General features: G+C 36.1%; 1 long non-coding RNA gene across 1 annotated transcript; it reads right to left on the bottom strand.

The window, feature by feature from the left end:
* Window positions 1-4,400: 4,400 nt before the first annotated feature.
* Window positions 4,401-17,727, bottom strand: LOC110310136. Its single transcript, XR_002379809.1, has 3 exons — window positions 17,438-17,727; window positions 11,648-11,795; window positions 4,401-5,026 (listed from the first exon to the last, which is right to left on the bottom strand). It is a non-coding gene; the product is annotated as an uncharacterized LOC110310136 (long non-coding RNA).
* Window positions 17,728-21,524: the final 3,797 nt, after the last annotated feature.

The following is a 21,524-nucleotide window of genomic DNA, read 5'->3' as shown; positions in this document are numbered from 1 at the left end:
TCCTTGGGTACTTTCTCTAGCTTCTCCATTGGGAGCCCTGTGATACATCCAATAGCTGACTGTGAGCATCCACTTCTGTGTTTGCTAGGCCCCGTAAACATTTTAAAAACTACAATTTCTCTATAATCTAGTCTCCAGCTAGTTTCACATGTTATTTTTAGAATCACTAATAGTCTACTGATAATTAGGAAATAAATAGTCACTCAGAGAATGAAGTTGGACTATGGTGCAGGTAGGTTTCAGTTTCTATTATATTTAATTCAATACTTTAGTTTCTTCTTAATAAATGTTTAATTTATTTCCTTTTTATGAAAAACAACTTGATTCCTTAGAAACCTTAACATCTGTCTCACTTCAGCGAGGAGCAGAATGATGTACAAAATAAATGTCTCTCCACTTAGTAACTTGCTATGAGGTAACTGATTTGCTTTATTTTTTCCTTCTGGAATCTTCCTTTTAGGAAGCTTTTATGTAGAAAAAAATTGTTCTAAAATTGAGTGATTATTAAAATAAAACTTTAAATTCTATTCTTCCATGAAATACTTTGTAATCTTTACTCTTCTATGTTTAAACAGTGTTAAAAACGGGTTTGATTTTTTAAAATATGAAATGGTTTGTGCTGTTAAAATTTTGGCCTTTTGTTTATTTTTCAGTCGCAACATAGTCTAAGACTCCCAGAAAAAAAATGTTAAGTATCAGGCACAGTGAACCATGCTTGTTCATCTTTTTGACAGTAATAGAACATTTTATCTCTGTAATGCTTCTGTGGATTTATTCTATTCCTAGGAATACAAATCTATGAAGTGTTTCTTCTATTTTTAGCTTCCTAAGTCTTTATTCAAGAACAGACTGTGAAATTTAATCAACGGTTTTGTCATCTATTGAGAATAATACATAGAGCTGAAAAATGAATAGTTGTAATAATCTAAGACCTGCGCTGGATATGATTTTCTGGTAGATTATGTAGACTTTTCCATTTCTATAAATAAAGAGTGGCCAAAGATGCCAAGGGCCCCTTCAGCTTTTTCTCATAGTTGAAAGAATTGTCTGTGTGCACCAATGTATAAGTGTTGCATGTACCTCTTTATGGCTTGGGTGCCCCTGTGCATGTAGTTGATGGTGCTTGTTCACATAGAACCGGCAGACTGATGCCAAATATCTTGCTTCATTACTCCCTATCTTCATTTTTTGAGTCAGGGTATCTCAATGAAAGTGGAACTCATTCATTTGGCCAAGCTGGCCAGCTAATACGTTGTGGGATCCATCTGTCTCTATATCCCTCATATATAGAGGCATGGACATGTGTCACTGCTTCTGCATTTGATGTGGGTCCTAACGATCTGAACCCAGGTCTTCATATCTGCACTGTGGACATTTTACTGACTGAGGCATCTACCCACCTGTATTCACCATCCATTATTTATTTATTTATCATTCTAAAATGACGTGGATGGTAACCAATAAAACTACTATTTTTTGCCTTTTCCCATTCATTCATTCATTCATTCATTCACCTTATATCCCAATTACACCCCCCTCCAAGTCCTCCTTCCCATGGCCCCTCCTCTAACCACTCTCCTCCACCTCTGAACAGTAGAAGATCCTCCACATCTGGCACACAATCACCTTAGCACCACAAGTCACTACAGGACTAGGAACATCCCTTGAGACCAAAAAAGGCAGTTCAGTTAGTGGAACAGGATCCACAAACAGGTAACGGATTCAGGGTAAGCCCCCACTCCAGTTGTTAGGGGAACCACATGAAGACTAAGCTGCACATATGCTACACATGTGTTGAGGACTTAGATAGAGCACTTGTGTGATATTTGGTTAGTGGTTTAGTCTCTGCAAGCCCCCAACGGTCCAGGTTTCTTGACTCTGTTGGTCTCACTGTGGAGTCCCTATCCCCTCCTCCTGGTTCCTCAATCCTTCCTTCAAATCTTCTACAAGACTCCCTGAGCTCCATCTAATATTTTGTTGTGTGTCTCTATATCTGTTTTGATCAGCTGCTGTCTTGAGTCTCTCAGAGGCAGTTATGCTAGGCTCCTGACTGTGAATCCATAATGACACATATAAACACAGTCTAAGGCACCAAGGTAGCTAAAGGAAGAAGGCCAGTCAGCAATGTGTCCCCAATGTTTCTCTGAGGACAGATGGGTGCATTTACCCCCAAAATTGGGTGGAGTTGCTACTGTATTCATCTATGTACCTCTCATAAAGGGTACCTGTGTATCCAAGGCAAAAGTCACAAATATAGCTGTCAACAGTGGCTTCACATGCTATATCATTGTGACAAGGCTTTGACTAACAATGAGGCACCAAAACGGTGTGTCCCCTAGAATCCACTTCCTGTGCAATATCATGGTAGTAGTTGTTTCTTCCATCCACGCATAAACTTCAATTGATACACGATTGACTGATCCATTCATCAAACTTGAGTTCATAGTAGTCTCTAAGGAATCCAGGTACATAAAGAAGTAAGCCCCAAGTGCATATTGACATGTAGCACCATGCAGACATGGCTGGAATCCATATTCATATATTGTCAACCCACAGTTCTCATCTGAACACACTTGAGGACAGATATACATGTATCTTTCTATCTTTTGTGTTGTTGTTGCTTTGTTTTTCGAGACAGGGTTTCTCTGTATAACCCCAGCTGTCCTTGAACTCACTCTGTAGACCAGGCTGGCCTCGAACTCAGAAATCTGCCTGCCTCTGCCTCACAAGTTCTGGGATTAAAGGCATGCGCCACCACTGCCCAGCGGTATCTTCCTATCTTATTGAAGCATACAGCCTCATTCTTACAGAGATCAAGAACACATTTATTCCTTTCCAGGTCATAATGACTGCCTTGGGATCCAGGCACATAGAAACAAGAACAGCCATGATTTTCTTCCTGGCATATAGCCCCATTGTGGCAAGGATTGGAAACACACTCATTATCTTCTGTCTCAAAGAACCTTCCAGCATATCCAGCAGGGTAGATACAGACAAGTTGATCAGCGCCTTTATAACAAGTATTACCATGTTGGCAGGTGTTTCATTCTCAAAAATTAGTGACATTTCAAAAGTTAGCCCTCTGTATCAAGAAGGAAACTTGGTGCCTGTGCCCTGGACTATCTATCACTCAACCCTGCCTGCCCTTGGCTGTTGGAGGTGAGGTGGAATGGAGTCAACACACAGACTCTGGGAGGAGGTGAGAAATACCACAGCAAGCTCATCTGAACACTGCTGCAAGCTCCTTAGCTCCCTCCACCCACGCCTCATTAGTTGCAAGAAAGCATCTCTTCTAAACAGCAGTTTCTGATTGGCTGGAATTGCCTGCACCAGCAATTCTTGATCTCTCTGGCAGTCCCCAGTTAGCTCCTCCTGAAAGAGATGGTTTTATGGCTCCTTGCCCCTGGAGTTTACATAGAGCTGGCTCCTCAATTCCTGCTACAGACACTGGCACAGGAAGCCCCTTCTTCCTGGGGTATTCACTGAAGTGGCACTGCAGTACTAGGCACATCCTCTCCCAATGAGGCAAGTCAAGACATCCCAATTAGGGGAGCAAGATCTATAGGCAGGCTACAGAGTCGTGGTAAGCCCACATTCTAGGTGTTGGGGGGACCTGTATCAAAACTAAAGTGCACATCTGTTACACAAGTGTGGGAAGGTTTAGTGCTCGCTCTTTGGATGGTGGTTCAGTCTCTGGGAGTCCCCAAAGTCCAGATTAGTTAACTGTGCTGATCTTGTAAAATCCCTAAATCCTCTAGGTTCTCAGTCCTTCCCCAAAGTCTTACACAGAATTTCCCAAGCTCAGTCTAAAGTATGGCTGTGGGTCTCTGCATATGTTTTGATCAACTGCTGGGTGGAGTCTCTCAGAGGGCAGTTATGTTAGGTTCCTGTCTGCAAGCATAATAGAGAATCGTTAATGGTATTAATGATTGGTTCTTGCCCATGGGATATATCTCATGTTGAGTCAGTCATTGACTGGCCACTTCCTCTGTGTCTGTGGCACCTTTGTGCCTGAACTTCTTTTAGAAAAGACAGATTTTGGATAAAAGATTGTGTGGGTGGGTTGGTGTCTTTATTCCTTGACTGAGAGTCCTACCTGGCTATAGGAGGTGGTCACTTCAGGTTCTGTATCCCCCACCATGAGGAATCTCAGCTAGAGTCACCTTTGTAGACTCTCTCCCCAATTCCAGGTCTCTGACACATCCTAGAGATAGTTCCCCTCATGGCTTCCCCATCCTCTACCAATTTCTCTTCCTCTTCTGGCCATCTTTTAAAATTCTACCTACATCCGATCCCTCCCCCTTGCCTCTGTTGTTCCCCTCCCCACCAAGTTCCCTATCTTCAAATACTTTTTTGTAAGTTTCTGTAATGAAATTTTGAACTATTCAGAACTCTTGATACCTTTCAGTCAATTTTAATTAGTTTAATGTTCTTCAAATAATTATAGAGAAAGTTTAATCTGACAACATGGCTCCTCAAATCACATCCAAGGTATGTGAGATATGGATGAAATACAGACACACCAAACATCTTTCTTTTCCACTGGCTGGAATATAGACACACCCTTAATACCCACCTTTAATGCCAAGCAATGATGTCAAATTTAGGGATAGATAGTGACAATCAGAGAAAGATTTGACAAAATGAGTCAGAGATAGGATATGCCCAATTCTCATGGGAACAGCACAGTTAAGACAAAGTATTTAAGAGCAGCACAAGAGAAAGAGTGAAAAATATAGTCAAGAGTCAGTGAAGTGAGTGCAGAAAAGTAGAGTTGAGATAATTGTCACCTCATTCAGTTCAGTGCAGGTCAGTAGAGGCACTTGAAGCTAGAGACTAAGAAGGAGCCAGAAGATTAGAACTAAATACCAGAGGTATTTTGAGGCCAAGCAGAGCAATTCAGCTAGAATCTGAAAGAAGCCAGATTGAATCAGTTAGCTTGGAAAGGAGTTTCAGCCAGAACAGCACTGAACTAGCCAACCAGAGTTCAAAGTGTTGGAGAAGGTGAGCTTATTCAGCAGTAGACCTGAAAAGCAACGATTACATGAGACCAATAAAAGTTTCATTTAAAATAATGAAAATTGTAGTTCAAGACACTGTAATTGGTGTGTAAATATATAAATCTATGAAATCCAGTATGTAGATTTAGAAATCTATGCATGGATTAGATTTGAACATTCCACATTTACACCAAATATATCAAGTTTTATCGTATTTCTAAGATTTTCAAAGGCACATGTTTAGTTTTATGATCTACTTTGATATTTTTGTGATTCTCTTATTTGGGTAGTTTCTTACATTAGTAATAAATGTTAATATAAAATGCAATTATTACAGTATATTTCCTTTTTTATTTTCTAAACTTTATAACAGGAAATAATCATAACAATTAAATATTTTATGGAACATGTAAAATACATTTTGTAAATATATTAGAATATAGAGTCTTCAACATTAAACTTGTTGACCTTTTAAAATTTGATTCATCTATCTTCTTAGATGAATAAATACATTTCAAATTACACTGCTTTATATAGTACACATTAGTTATTAAGATTATAATACATAATTTAGTTGCCTATCTTTCATTCCTTTTGTGCTTGGTTACTTCTATTATACAGTATTAAAAACTTTTCAACAATTTTTATAGACCAATATACCTGCATCAGTAGAAACATTTCTAATAAAATCATAAAATGATACATTATACATTGTTATAATACATCATGATTAATATTGATGTTATCAGACTTGCTGATGAATATTTGCAATGAAAATACTCTAAAAATTTTTATTAATCAAAACCATTTCTGCATACTGCCACAAAACCATGATTTTATGTCATTCTAAAATAATAGTGGAAAAAGCAAAGCTTATTTTGAGATGAAGAGATTAGAGAAAATGTACTAATAATAAAGTGGAAGACTAAGAAGAAGATGATAAAAGACTAAGTTCTTCATATAATGGGAGAAAAAGATCAAAGCGTTTGAGGGTCTTTTAGCAAATAAAAGTGATAAATCAAAGCTTAAAGTACAGAAATAATAATGTCAGCTAGGTTAAAAGAGAATTCATGTTGAGATAGGCAAAAAGGAAAAACACTGTTATTTAAAGTACAATTGATATAGAAAAAACTCTAATGCTTTATAGAATTTTTTAAACTAGAAAATATATGAATAAATCAGGAGAATATATTTGAAATACCATTTCTCATCTAATCATAAAGTAGAAATATCCTTTTGTTTGAAATGTTCTTTGCTTGCTATAGCAAGATATTAAAAGAACCAAAAAGCAAAAAAAAAAAAAAAAAAATTAAGGGATTAAGGTAATGACATTTGAAATAGCATAAAGAAAATGACAGGATTATCATGAATAAAGCCTGTCATGAACTGTACTTGGAATTTTATATTTTATTTAACGTGCTAGCTTTGTGATATCAAAGAATCCTTTAACGGTACTATTTGGGGACTTCACTTGATTGGAAATGCTATGGAGTGTTGATAGATTCTACTGTTGAATGCTAGTTCCTTTTTATTTATTTATTTATTTATTTTGGTTTACTTATGCATGAAATTTTACATCATATCTATTCTTTAGATGCTAACAAAGCTTCTCTTATTCATATTATAGTAATCTCAAATGTTTGTAATTAAAGTCTAATGCAAAAGAATCATCCAATTAGACTATGTCCATTTTTCCTTATTGAAAATAGAATAACATCTTAAATTGAATCAGCCTTTTGCATTGCATATGAATGAATTACACTGATCAATGTGATCACATCTGAACGTATGTGAATGAGAATTCATAACTTTTTTCTTGGCTCATCTCTATTTTTGCAATGATTTTTAAACCCATTGAGAAATATATATATATGTATATATTTCCAACTTTTGTAAGATATACATATACATACACATACACATACACATACACATACACATACACATACACATACACATATACATATACATAATGCTTTATTTATAAAATCCCCCAAATTTTAATCTAAATAAAGTGTTCAAAGCTTCTAATTAAATATAAATCTACTATAGAAAGCTAAAACTAACAGCAGTTTAGTAAGGTTGTAAAAAGATGTAAAAGTATAAAAAAATGTATATATTCTTTTAATGCTTGAAAATGAGTACCTTAAATGACCATCACCAGATGTATAGTGGGAAACAACTTGTGAGTGCCACATCTCTTACCCTCAGAGATATCACTTTCAAGGGGACATTTTGACTTTGAACCAATACACTATACATTAAAGAATTCTTCAGAATAAATTTAAGGCTTCAGTGACAATAGAAACAAACCCACAAAAACCCTTGTGATGAAATCTGAAATCAGTACTGCATCAAGACTAGATTTGGAATTTAAAGACAGTTAAAGACAGGAGTGCCACCATTAACTATGTAGAGTAAATTAAATGGGTGTACAAATAGATTTTGATCCTTAATTCAAATAAAATAGGAAATAAAAGAGTACTTATTATGAGTAACTCTGCTTGTGAGTGTTAGTTACACTGTGCCTTTATAACAAGATTTGTGTCCAGTTACAGTAGCCATTTTGGTAACCACATGAATGAACAAGTAGATGAGGAGCCAACACTTCAAGCACATGAGAAACAGTAGGTAGAGTGAGTGATCAATGTGACAACCCAACCCCATCCAGTGCTGCCCAAGACAGTTGGCAGGTTGACCATCATTTAATTGAAACAGGGACCTGTAACTGATATTAAATAGTATTAAGTGTACATGTTTAAGAATAGAGAATTGAATGTAGATAACTCATCCAGAAACAACCCCATTAAAATGCAAAACATCAATGTGAAGCAAAACTCAAGAACTGTTGGAGACAAGGAGAGGAGGAATGAGATAAGGATCTGTGGGAGGGTGGACTGTGAGGGGTAACTACTGGACCTTTAAAAAATAAAAGGAAGAAGAAGAAGAAGAAGAAGAAGAAGAAGAAGAAGAAGAAGAAGAAGAAGAAGAAGAAGAAGAAGAAGAAGAAGAAGGAAGAAGAAGAAGAGGAGGAGGAGGAAGAGGAAGAGGAGGAAGAAGAAGAAGAAGAACTATGGTTAAAATTATAAGCTAGGAGTCTATGAGAGATTTTTAAAAAGGCATACTTTTGTGTATGAAGAAAGAAATCCTTTGAGATGTTTGTCTTTTTGTTGTTATTTTTAGTTTCTTTTGCTTTATTTTGTTTTGTTAGTATATTTTAATAATTTTTTATTTTATATGAAATTATTTCCTGCTGATTTAGTGTAGCATATTTATATGTTCTTTTAAATACAATCTTTTCTTTAGAATATTTTTATGAAATCAAATTGTATGCCTGTGTTACCAACATTCATATTCTTAGTAATTATCTTCCCCAACCCCTTTTTTTGTTTTTGTTTATTTTTTGTTTTTTTTTTTAATTAGGTATTTTCTTCATTTACATTTCAAGTCCCCCCTCCCCTCCCCCCTCCCCTACCCACCCACTCCCACTTCTTGACCCTGGTGTTCACCTGTACTGAGGCATATAATGTTTGCACGACCAATGGGCCTCTCTTTCCACTGATGGCCAACAAGGCCATCTTCTGATACATATGCAGCTAGAGACACGAGCTACGTTCATACTGCTTAGTTCATATTGTTGTTCCACCTATAGGGTTGCAGATCCCTTTAGCTCCTTGGGTACTTTTTCTAGCTCCTCCATTGGGGGCACTGTGTTCCATCCAATATCTAAAATATTGTAAAGTAAATTGTAGCCGGCAAATGTATGCTCTTCTTGGGTCTTGAGAAGCCAAACCTTTTTAAAATGACCTTACCATTAAACCCACTGGTAGTGCACACCTTGAAAAAATCCATTTATTTATTTATTTATTTATTTATTTATTTATTTATTTATTCATTCATTTATTTATTTATTGAAAGAAGAGAAAGAAAAATGGATTCTGAAACTCAAAGCAAAAGTATGCTCTACTGCTTTCAAAGAAGCAATATAAAAAGTGAGATGAGATTTTAGGGAGTTGCTCCAGCAGTCAAAATTCACAGATTTATTGATACTTTAACCAAAGCTGTCTAGAAACAAAGCTCTGTCTGTGGCAGACGTTGGATGCTAGATCAGCTGGACTTGGTGCTTTACTAGGTGTTTGTGAGCAAAGACAGAGGGAAGTCACACAAACAGTCCCTTGTATAAAGATGGTGATAACTAGAGTGAACCTATTTTAGGAGGAAGAACTCAACAGTTTCCTACTGGAATGTCAGATAAGAAAAGCTCGTGCCGAACAATAGTAATGAATAGTGGAAGAGTGAAGCCTGAAGTTCAAGGAGTGCATAGCAAACATGAATAATCAGATGTCATCAAATGTCACTACAGCCACAAAAGGAAAACCACCTCACTGTGTAAAACATAAGATATGAAAGCATGGATATCTGAATTTAAATTCCCCAGATTTACCCCAAACTAGCAACAGTATCCATCTGTAATCCCAGGGCTCCTACAGTGATTCTTCTGGAGGCAGACACACCAAAGCCCCAAGGAGTTCCCAGGTCTGCTACCATCAGACAACTCGTAGAAAACCAGTAAGACCCTGACTAATAACAAGATAAAAGGCACAACATGACACCTGTGTTTGTCCTCTGACTTCTACAAACCCTTTGTGGCATGTACATCTCTGTACTAGTGCACATGAACTTATTAACATACACACAGTTGACCTTGTACATGAATATGCACACACATACACACACACACACACACACACACACACGGGGGGGGAGGGGAGAGAGAGAGAGAGAGAGAGCGAGAGATTTGTTCCAGGAAATATCTAGAGCTTGTCCCAGAGCCAGATGAACTCATTTGCTCATCAGCCCTGCTAGGCCACATTGCTCCGACCAGGCCATCTCTCAGATGGGGACCCCGAGTTCCTCCCGCCTTCATGCAATGCCCACGCACCCCTGGTTAGCCATCTCAACAACTAATTACCCAGTAGAATCAAGACTCTTAATGCTGAATTAGCCAATCAGATTTATGTATCAATAAAAACACAATTTACAAGATGCCAACACAATAATTTCAGAGCCAAATGATAATGATCAAGCTTTCACACAATTATTTTAACCTTTTGGTAACACCATGTCAGCCTCCATTCTGTCTCTCGCTCTCCTCCTCAAATCTCTCTTTTTCTGTCCCAACTCCTCCCTCCACCTCCCTTGTCCTGTCCAATCACAAGCCTTCTACTGCCCTAATGTGATTGGACAGGGAAAATCATGCAACACACACAACACACAACACAACACACACTCAGAAGATAAAAGGAAAAAGACCCTAGGATAATGTGAAGAGAAAAAGAGTATTACAGATGTTGAAGAATTCCTGACATAATGAAAAGTGCTTATCCAACTGAAAGAATTATAAACACCTACTAAGAGAAGACAGACGCCATAAGTTGTTTGTAGGGTCTATGAGAAAAGGAATCAAAGTGAGAAAGATTGTCAATAATATAAATATCTGTAGAGAGGCCTGTAAGACAGAAATCCAATAGTGTCACCAGTGGTTTTGTAAAGTGAAATTCACCTTACCTAGTGTGAAGCTCATGGTAAAATAAGCCATGAATTTATATTTAACTGTTAACCTAGAGAACTTTTACCTATGAAACAGAGTTAGGAAGCAACTGAAACAATAGTCAGCCAGATTGTGATTATTAGGAAGGATTGGATTTGTGTTCATTATGTGATAAAATGGTATAAAGGAAATTTATATGATAATTCAATAGAGCGTTAGGAATGTAGACATATTATCATTTACAAAGGCACTCAGACCTTTATTTTACAAATGTGTCATATCTGAGAGAGCTAAGTGCCATTCAGTCCTGAGGCCAGGTCATGAAGTATCTTGTCCAGAGACTGCAAAGAAGTCCATGATTTGCATAGCTATGTGGACTTCTTGGCATAAAACCTACTAATGACCCTGTTGAAATGCAAATACTTTATTACATTGAATTGCATTAAGCTTCATAAAGAGCATAATGCACATAAATCCTATAAAAACTGTTTGTGTAGAGGAGCTAAAATGAATTAACATGAGCGTGTGCATATTTTAGATAATGCCTGCAAAGCAGCCTTGTAAAGACATTGCATTTTATTTGCCATTTAGTGCTTTCATTTTCCCAGTTTGTTATAAAATAACCCATTCCACCAGCACCAACTGGCAGATAATTGGAGCTGAATATGTGCATCTGATTACATATGTAGACTGATAGACATACCTCTAAATGTATCAGATAAGCACACCATTTGTCGTGTTTGTTCCTTTCTTCATTGAGTACATTTATATTTCCATCATTAGTTTTCAATACATATTTTCTAATTATAGATGAAGTCAGGCCAACTTTTGAAGCAATAAATATTGAAGGTAAATATTTTTCAGCATTTAAAACAGTCTGTATTGTGTAAGTTAATCTGAACAATTATAAAAAAATTACACCAACTACAAAAGAAATGACTACTGATAAACTTTCATGTCTGTAAGCATCCACAAAAAAGCTGTTTTCTGTAAGTAACTTTTATATGTTTTGTTTTATTTATTTGGCATCTTAACCCCCCTCCCCAGTCTGTGTGTGTGTGTGTGTACATACATCACATTTTTATGCATACTTTACCTGTATGGGTCAGAGGTGTTTATCACCTTTCTCCATATGAATCCTGGAGAACCAACACGTGTCCTTATAGCTGATGGAGAGCACCTTTATCTACTGAGTTGCCTTGCCAGTCCTGAACAACTTTTGACATCAGTGACATAAACATTGCCTAGATAAAGACAACCAGAAACAGGCTTTTAGTTTTGAAGTTGGTTTAGTGTTGTTGTACTTAGTAGGCACACACAGTGCTGATCTTTGCAGTGGATGTTACAGACCCCATACTATGGGATGTGAGCTCTCTTGCTGGTGCCTGGGAAATGAAATTAGTAAAGCAAGCTTTAGGTGGGACTGCACTCTGTGGCAGAGTAAGTATAATTCAATTGTTGAAAAATACTGATTTCTTATTTAGAATGAAAAAAAAAAGTTAAGCCAGAAATAGACAAATTTATTGAAGAATCAGCAATCACCTCACTGACAAGGAGGGAACGTGGATGCTTTGTGGCTTGAAAATTTAAACAAATTCATTTATATTATTTTAACTTCTCATTAGTATTTTTTATGTGAGCTCATCTTTTATGTTTTATTCGATAGTTTGGTAAATTATAAGGATCAATCCCTGCGGGGGAACTTCTACTGGTATAAGTTGATACAAAACGAAGAGATTCAGCAGCCGATATTGTAAATTTAGAACTCTCATGTCTCTACTTAAGAAAATGTGGGCCAGGCGTGGTGGTGCACACTTTTAATCCCAGCACTTGGGAGGCAGAGGCAGGCAGATTTCTGAGTTCGAGGCCAGCCTGGTTTACAGAGTGAGTACCAGGACAGCCAGGGCTATACAGAGAAACCCTGTCTCGAAAAAAGAAAGAAAGAAAAAAAGAAAAGGAAAGAAAAGAAAGTGCATCGTCCATGAAACTGCTCTGTCAATCTACTTTATTTATCCATCTGTCTGACTTTCCATATAGTCACTAGATTTATATTATGTATCATCCATCTATCATATCACTCCTAGCTAAAGGAATTGTTGGTTATTTTGCATGTATACACATGTAAAAGAGGAGATGGCCAAGAACCCAGAGTAAAATACGTCACCCTGTAGGTCGATAAAAGGCTTCCTAGTGCAGTTATCATTTCCATTTGCCCGGGTAATGGGTTTACACCCCATGCACTGACAATATAAAGAGAGAAGGCATTTGCGAATGAGCCAAGTATCACTTAGATGTGACCCCATGTGGTAGAGCTAAAATCTATTCAAAGAAAATCTGCAATAATTTTATAATTTAAAGGAGTGAAAATTATCCATAAAATATCCTAAGGTATTTCAGATTCAGATTATGTTTTAAAAATAAATATTCATAATTATCCATAAACTAACCAACACTAAAAGCAGAACCAATTTCATATGGGTAATGGGAGGAGAAATCAAACAAATGCATGCGCTCAAGTGTATGGAGAGGAAATCTTTGCAAAATTTGCATCCAAGAAACTTAAGATGCTCATGTCACACTGAGAAGAAAATGATATGGCTTCATATGTATCATCCTGGAATGGCCTTTCATTGCAAAGTTACTCTAATATATTCTTATGAAACACTCATGCCAAAAATAACTCAAGAGCTTGGTGGAAGGATAAAATGTGAATTTTGTACAATTATTCAGGTTTAGGAGATTCTTCTTATTGCTAAACAGGAGAACAAATAAATGAGAGTGGACCACCATGCTTTGCAGAAATGTGTGATAGAAATTTTCGAGGAGGATATTAGACCTACTTTTATCTCTTGTCTCTGTTACCTGTATTTAAAACAAATCAGTTCTAGAAAATATTATACTTGTCAGTGCCAATGTTCTCTTCAGTGTGTAGATTATAATAACTTCATTCTTTCAAAAGATTTATTTAACTTGGAATGTCTCTCAAAACCAAATGTACTAGAGGGACACTGTCAGAAGAATTAGTGTGGGGACAATGCAAAGCATGCTACAAAAAATAAAGAGGAAATGCTGAGTAAGGCAGGGTTTAACAAGGATGAGATGGGGTATGGGTAAGGGTGGGATGCAGAGGACTTTAAACAAAAGGTAAAGTGCTTGAAGTCAAATGGAAGCATGCCACTTTATAATTTTGAAATATTGTAAGACATTGATTGGAAATACTATGCATGAATAGGTAATATCCATTCCAGAACCTATGTTTTTTTTTAAAGAAATTCCAATCATTTGATATGGGACACTACTATGGAAGTTGTCTGTGAAGGTTTTAAAGATCTCCAAAATCCTGTCCTCATTTTAGAGATCTCTTTGCACTGTCCTTGAACCATATCTATAACCACAGTGCTGGGAAGACAGACACAGAAGGGTGCTCATGGATCCTAGCCGAAGCAATAAGCTCCAAAGTTAGTGAGAAATGGTGTCTCAACCAAACACTGATAAAGTGTTGAATAATAATTGAGTGGAAGCAAATTGGCATTTAAATTCCACAAGTCCAACTTAGATGCTCACAGGCAAATACCTCACAGAGAGTTTAGGAGAAAAAAAATGAGAATTTCTTGATTTAATTACAGGATCCATTGACTTTGCCATTTTTAATTGAAGAAGAGTTACATTTTTCCCTCTCCTTTTCTCTATAAAGCCTTTTCTTGATTCTCTCCCTCATACCCTTCACACACACCTTGACTCCCAAGCTGATAGCTATTTTCTTCATTGATTACATATACATATGTTACATATATAAAAACAGATATTTGTGTGTGTGTGTATATGTGTGTGTGTGTGTATGTGTATGCACAAATACATATAAATACATCCTGTTAAAGTTTGTTTGTTTTTGTTTGTGCTTTCATGGTTTCAAGGATGGCCATTCTGCGATAAACAAATAATAATGAGTCTTGTTTCTGACAGAAGCTAATTCTTCTTCTCCTAACAGTCATTAGTTAACCGTAGTTTTATATTTAGGGGTAAGACCCCCTAAATTTTTCTCTCTTTCACAATTATATGCCTATTGATACTGGCATTGTCCCAAACTTTTTTATTTGACCCTTTCTAGAAAGTACTGCTTCACAGTACATTGGTATCCTGACTCTTACTTTCTACTCGGATACAGTTTTTCCTGAGCTGAGCCTACTGCATGAACAGTGATGTAAATGTGTTCTTTTTCACTGGGGTGCACACAAACTGTTGATAAATGCCTTCATTATGTGTGCTTGTGGTTTTCTAGCATAGATTGCATTTCCTTTTTTTTTTTTTTTTTTTTTTTTTTTTTTTTTTTTTTTTTTTTTTGGTTTTTCGAGACAGGGTTTCTCTTTATAGCTCTGGCTGTCCTGGAGCTCACTTTGTAGACCAGGCTGGCCTCGAACTCAGAAATCCGCCTGCCTCTGCCTCCCGAGTGCTGGGATTAAAGGCGTGCGCCACCACGCCCGGCTCTTAGATTGCATTTCCTATGACAAGAAGTTTCTCTGAGGAAGGGTGGTACCTGTGAATTTAAGAATAAGACATAGATTGTAATAACCAAGTATAGTAGTCAAGCAATATGATAATGGGGAATTTTTTCCCCTAATGTCAATGCTCTCATTAGTCACTAGTTTCCCAGTAACAAGCATGATTTCCCTCTTTTTGAGTGGCTTCAAGTCCAATGAGAGAGCTGTTGTTTGCCAAATATGTGAGTGCCATTTCTTGCACTTTCACACATAGATGACAGTACAGGGAAGTTTTATGATCTCTCCATGTTTGATCCCTCAATGTTTCATCTGGGTAGTGATAGTTAATTGCCTTAATGTGCCTGGAAATGAAAAAACCAAAAAAGCCTAAATATCCTTCAACAGATGAAGAGATAATGAAAATGTAGTACCTATATGCAATGGAACAGTATTCAGCTGTAAAGACAAATGAAATTTCTGGGAATTGGATGGACCTAGGAAACACTACATTGAGTGAGGCATTCCAGACTCAAAAAGAACCCCCAGAAAATGTCTCCTGTATTCTTGTCTGCATTTCCTCACTGCAAATCCTCAGATATGAGTATACAACATGGAATACCTACAGAAACTAGGACAGTATAAAGGGATCAAAGGTTGGAGGAGGGAGCTTGGAAGCAGTGTAACAGCCTACAGGTGACAAAAGTGGCACGAAAGTAATGTGGAGGAGAGAAGGATCTCGTCGTAGAAGGAGGCACAAATAATACCAAATTATTATTATTATTATTATTATTATTATTATTATTATTATCTCATATATTATATCCCAGCAATAGTTTCCCTCTCTCTCTCTACTCTTCTCTGTCCCTCCCCATCCTTCAGCTCCTCTCCTACAGATCCATTCCTACTACATTTTCCTTGAGAAAAAAGCAGGTCTCCCAGGGATATCAACAAAAGAGAGCATAACAAGTTGCAACAAGACTAGGTGCATACCCTCATATCAATGCTGAACAAGGCAACACAGTGGGAGAAAAGGGGTCCCAGGCACACGCTAAAGAGTCAGAAACCTATACTTCCCTTGTTAGAAGTCTAACAAGATCATGAAGCTACACAACTGTAACATATATGACCAAGGTTTTTTGATAAGGCTTCAAGGATTCATGTTCACCAAAAATCCTTCACAATAATGCAAGTGCATTTGTGTATGTATGTTTCTTTGTGTATGTGTAACATATGTATGGAAGTTAAGCCACTTGGACTGATAATGCTAACCACTAGAACCATAGACAAACCAAAACCCCAATACATCTCCTTTTAATAGTTGGTCAGTGTAGCCTGATAGCTCCACATTCAATATAGATTGCCAATATATGTAGCCCATGATTTCCTAAGAGAGGTTGAGAATGGGTCTCTAAAGAATTTAAGGTTCAGATTACCATATTAAAAATTAAATTAGAAGGAAGTAGTTACTGGAAAGGTAGGAAATCAAACAAAGTATAAAAAGATTCTGTATTAAATGCTTTGAGAGATCTTGTCTGTGATGGTAAAGGACTGACCTAATTAAGATGACTAACTAGATGGAATGCCTGTATGTTTCCAGTCTGAATTCTGTAAATTATTTTATGTGCTGGCAGTTAGGAAATATAAAGAGCACAGAGGGATTGATCCTGTGACCTCAGCTTCATTAGCTGAATAGAATTAATGAACAGAGTTATCATGGTTCTAGGAATGGGTGGGTCATTAGTCACCCTTGCTCACCAGCCCACATGTACACACTTTACTATAACAAAGGTAAAACTACCTCACTGATTTTACTCCTGTGTGTGGAAAAATTACTTCATCTCTGCCTTTTCACTTTATTTTATTTATTTATGATATTTCCCCCAATATCATCTAATGTTTCTCTGCTGGTTTTCATTTCATTAGATAAATAACAGTTGAGTAGCATTTAATGACCCATATAAAGGAGTAAAGACATCGAAGACAAACACTTAATCAGTTATTTCTGCATACTTACTTAAATGACTTCTTAGCATAGAAACTAAAATATTTTGTTTTTAGTTCTAGAGCAAAGGAAATGATATTGTATCATTATAGATATATTATCAATGATAAATTTGAGTAATTTACCAGAGCACAAAAATCTCTTGTATAACTCATGTAACAAATTAGACATAGTAACTGGCATAATATTCATATTATCTATTTAGATATTAAATACTTCTTCAGTGTGAGGATGAGAATAAAATATAGATTATTTAGTTTTATCAAAAAATAGGTCAAAGATACAAACAATTTAAAAGTTCATTACATGTTATATACCATGAGTTTTTAATTGTGGAATAATTTTTCTTATATTATTCACATTGTTTAGAATTTTCTACTTTCCAAACATGTTGCTGGTGTCTTACATTGTATGAAACTGTAACAAAAAATCTTGTTGATACCAGTATTCATCATGCCAACTAGAACAGCAGCTTGCTTCTCTGTCGATTAATTCAATGACAGAAAGCAGATGACACTTTCAACTTGCAGTAGGAAGAAATAATTTGGCTGTTCTCAGGCTGCATATTTTTCCCTTTCAAAGAAAGGCCTCTGGAGAAACAGTTCCTAACTGACATAGGGACAGAAGACAAATGCCTTGTCACTATAACACTAAAAGTAATACTGATGGGAACCACAAAGAGCAGATACAATGTTTACCAACTCTGTAATTGGTCTTCCTGTTATAAGAGAGCATCATTTGTGACATCACTGTGTTCTTCTGTTCCCTTGGTAATTTCAGGAGAGATGTATTGGTAGTGCCAGATGGAAGACAGGAAGTCTATCTGAAAGACAGAAGAATAACACACTTGACGCTTGTTCTTGTTATTTATTTTTTTACTAATAATACTGTCTCTTCTTTTAACTTAAATCACTTAGATAAAGATTGTGAGTAAATGTTGCTACCTAGAGTAGCAAAAGTCATCCCAACCAGAAAAAGTAGCCATCATTATAAGGTAAGGCAGGCTCTCATATTCAGCAGCATGTTAAGATTTGTTGCTACCTCTATTCTTCATCTCCAGCTGTATGCTTTTAGAGTTAGAATGATAACCTCTATTTTTTCATTAATTCATTATAGTTGATAATGCCACATATCTGGAGAAAAGAAAAACAACTTAAGTTCCAATTATGAAAGATTACCTTAACCATCATTTCATAGTCAGGAATGTGCAACTAGAACCAAATATAAACTTATCTCAAGGGTGGGGACAAATAGTTCATTAGCTTCTTAGAAAAGTAGAGTACCCAGTTACTGTGCAAGATATGAATGCTTTCAGCAAGAGTTAAAAGAGTGAGCAACATTAGATTTATGATGATCTTGGCTTCTTTGAGAGGACAGTGATTCCCATTTTAGAATGCATACTTGGAACCACATTCCTTAAGATAACATGGATCCGTAATAACATGATGTACTTTGAAGCTCAGATTATCAGACCAGTAAAGATAAATATGGAAGTTAAAGACTTTCTTGAAGCAGGTGTACAAACTCAAAGAATTTTTAGGCTGGCCATATTTAGATCTACAAGCCTGAGTGAGCAAGGTTTTATGGAAACGGAAACCTTAGGTGGATCCTTACTCCTTTCTTCCACTGGAAAGTTGTAAGACACAAGACTTGATGAATGTGATGAGCTCTCCGCAACATGGCTTCCTCTCTTACTACTGATGACTAAGAAGACAGATTTTCTTTCTAGGAAGTTCTGGTTGGAATTCTTGTATGATATTCCAGTTAATTCTCTCCAGCTCCTGTCTATATGCACCATACTAAAGATATGAGGGCAGCTACGAAGAGACAAGCATTTTTACTTCTCCCATGTCACTTTATTGATACAAACCTGCAACACATTTCAGATGTTAATGACAGAAGCTCCATCTTTTCAAGGTATTGTTATAAGGCAGAATATGAGGTTAGATTGCTGGTTCTCCAATAGGTTCTAACACCAGAAGTGCAAAAGATTGAAAAACCCATTGTCCCTCTTACCAGCCATAGAATTCAAATGATCTTTCGTTAACTGTTAACTGTTGTGCTTTCGGGGTGTGTCACTGATCTTGTTGGGTGTATGTGTATCCTGAGGGGCAGTTTCTTACTGCTCACTTCCAATTTCCAAACAGCCTTACCAGAAACAAAGTCTATCCTCTTCTAGATACCAGATAAGACTATTTGTATGTTCTTTTCTCCTGATTTTATAGTTTCCTTTGTTATGACTTCACCACAATTCTTTAAGACCCTTTTTAAAGTAGATCTATGAATTTACAAATTCACTAGTTTATACTTCTTACAATATGGCCATCTGTATTTCAAAGATTTTTTAAAGTTTTATTTATTATATATATAAATTATATATATATATACATATATATTATATATATGAATTTATTCCATCTGCATGTATGTCTACATAACAGAAGAGGGCATCAGAATCTAGTATAGATAGTTGTGAGGCAAGAAGTGGTTGCTCGGAGTTGAACTCACTTCTGCAAGAGCAGACAGTGCTCTTAATTGCTGATTCATCCATCACTCAAGTCCCAAATATATTTTAGATAATTAACATACTAAATATAAAAATGGTACTTGGCTGGGTTACACCACTACATTGAGAAGAAGTAGTAACATTTTTCATTCAATACTGAGAGTTGAGCCTGGTCTTTGAACATGCTAGGCAGGCATGTACCACTGACCTGTATCCCAACTTTATTTTAAATTTCAGTCTGAGAAATGAACTTGCCAAGCCACAACCAGAGTGACCTTAATTTTGCTCTGTTTTTGAAACAGGCCCTAAACTTGAGAACAAAGTACTAATGTAAATGGAGACCTCACATACAAATCATCTAAAAACTACATTTTAAATGGAACAAATGAAGATTTGCAAATTTTTCAAGGGCAAACTGTGGTATTTATGAAAATTATAAATATTCATTGTACTTCATTCATAAAAATCCATATTGAGAGTCCTGTTATTTCAAGCAGTTAATAAATAGAAATCACCTTCTGATTTCTTTTCTACCATGGCAAGTAGGCTGCTGTGTTGTGCCAGCCTGTGGCTACTGAATCACGTGAGCCTGTGTCTTTTGAGGCGCTGATCCCTTTGGCATTCTTAAGGATGTCCAGGCTCATAGCAATGGACATTTTACTACTTGTTTTATGTCTCTAAAACCATTAGCACATCAATGCTTCTTTAAATTGGTTTTTGCCGAAAATGTAATATGCTTGATGAATTAAAGTAAGAAGTTGGAAACGTAACAGCATATTGGATTATGTCTTAATTTTTTCTTCTCCAATGTTTTATATTGAAGGGGAATGATTTGTGGATGTACATTCTAAAGCAATTTCACCTTTGTTTCTAAAGAAAAACCCCTACATTTTGTACTAGAAAGCTATTGACATTTCATCAGAGGAAACAGATTCAGATTTGCTGCCCAGTAAAATCTTTCTTAGCTCTACTTCCCTATCTTTCACCAAAGACAATGCAATTGACCTTGGGTCGGAGGATAAAAAGCTGCCATTATGAAGTGACAGAATAAATGGTCATCTTCCTCAGCTAAGACTTTCAGCATTTCAGAGCTGCTTGAGTCATGCTTTCATATATAAAGAAGAACAAATCCAATAACCACAAAAACCCAAATTATAATATTACTTTATCTCTGTCGACTTAAATTGGTAGGCTTATCAGAAATAAAACCTTAACATCAAAAAATAAAAAATAAAAACAAAAAACAAAAACCAGAGATCACAAACATGAAAAACTTAGGACTTGGAAGTGTCTTACCCTCTAAACACATCGTAAGTCAATCACATACCCACCAAACTGTTTATTCTGCACTCTGCCTTATTTAAGAATAGGATGCTAGATCTATTTAAATTATATGCACTTCAAAATAGGAATTTAAAATTGGGCCCATTAATATTCTCCTTTCAAGTAATTATATGAAGTAAACATTTGAACACAGGCAAACATTTATTTCCTTCACTGAAGTAGAAACCTTAGTTTGAAGTGAACATAGATATTTGCATAATTCTCTTATACTTATCATTCCTTGTGATGTCAAAAGTGTTCTCCTCCAGATGACTCAAACACTCTACCTCTTACATCTCTGGTTATTGTTCTCACATGTTTTATATCCTAATCTTGCTAACACAATCATATAAAGATAATCAAAATAAAATAGGCACACAAGAAAAGAAAATATTAAAAAGCAGGATATATTGGTATATTTTCCATTTATTCTTTTATAGATATTGGCTTTAGTTGGATTTCAGGACATGGCTTTGCACATCAAAAATAGGACAGAGGCAAACCCTAGCTCTTCTGTCTACTTAGACATAGTGTGCCTCTTACATTTCATAAAGCTGTGTTTCTCCTAAATTACAATGGTAAAGATTAACATTTATTCCAAAAGAGCCTCCCAGCTTTAATTATATAACTATTTATTTTATTCTTCATATGTATGATAATTTAT

Source organism: Mus caroli, chromosome 15 (assembly GCF_900094665.2).
Source record: "Mus caroli chromosome 15, CAROLI_EIJ_v1.1, whole genome shotgun sequence".
Lineage (NCBI taxonomy): Eukaryota > Metazoa > Chordata > Mammalia > Rodentia > Muridae > Mus > Mus caroli.
The sequence above is the reverse complement of the archived record's forward strand: the minus strand, read 5'-3'. Positions and strand labels throughout refer to the sequence as shown.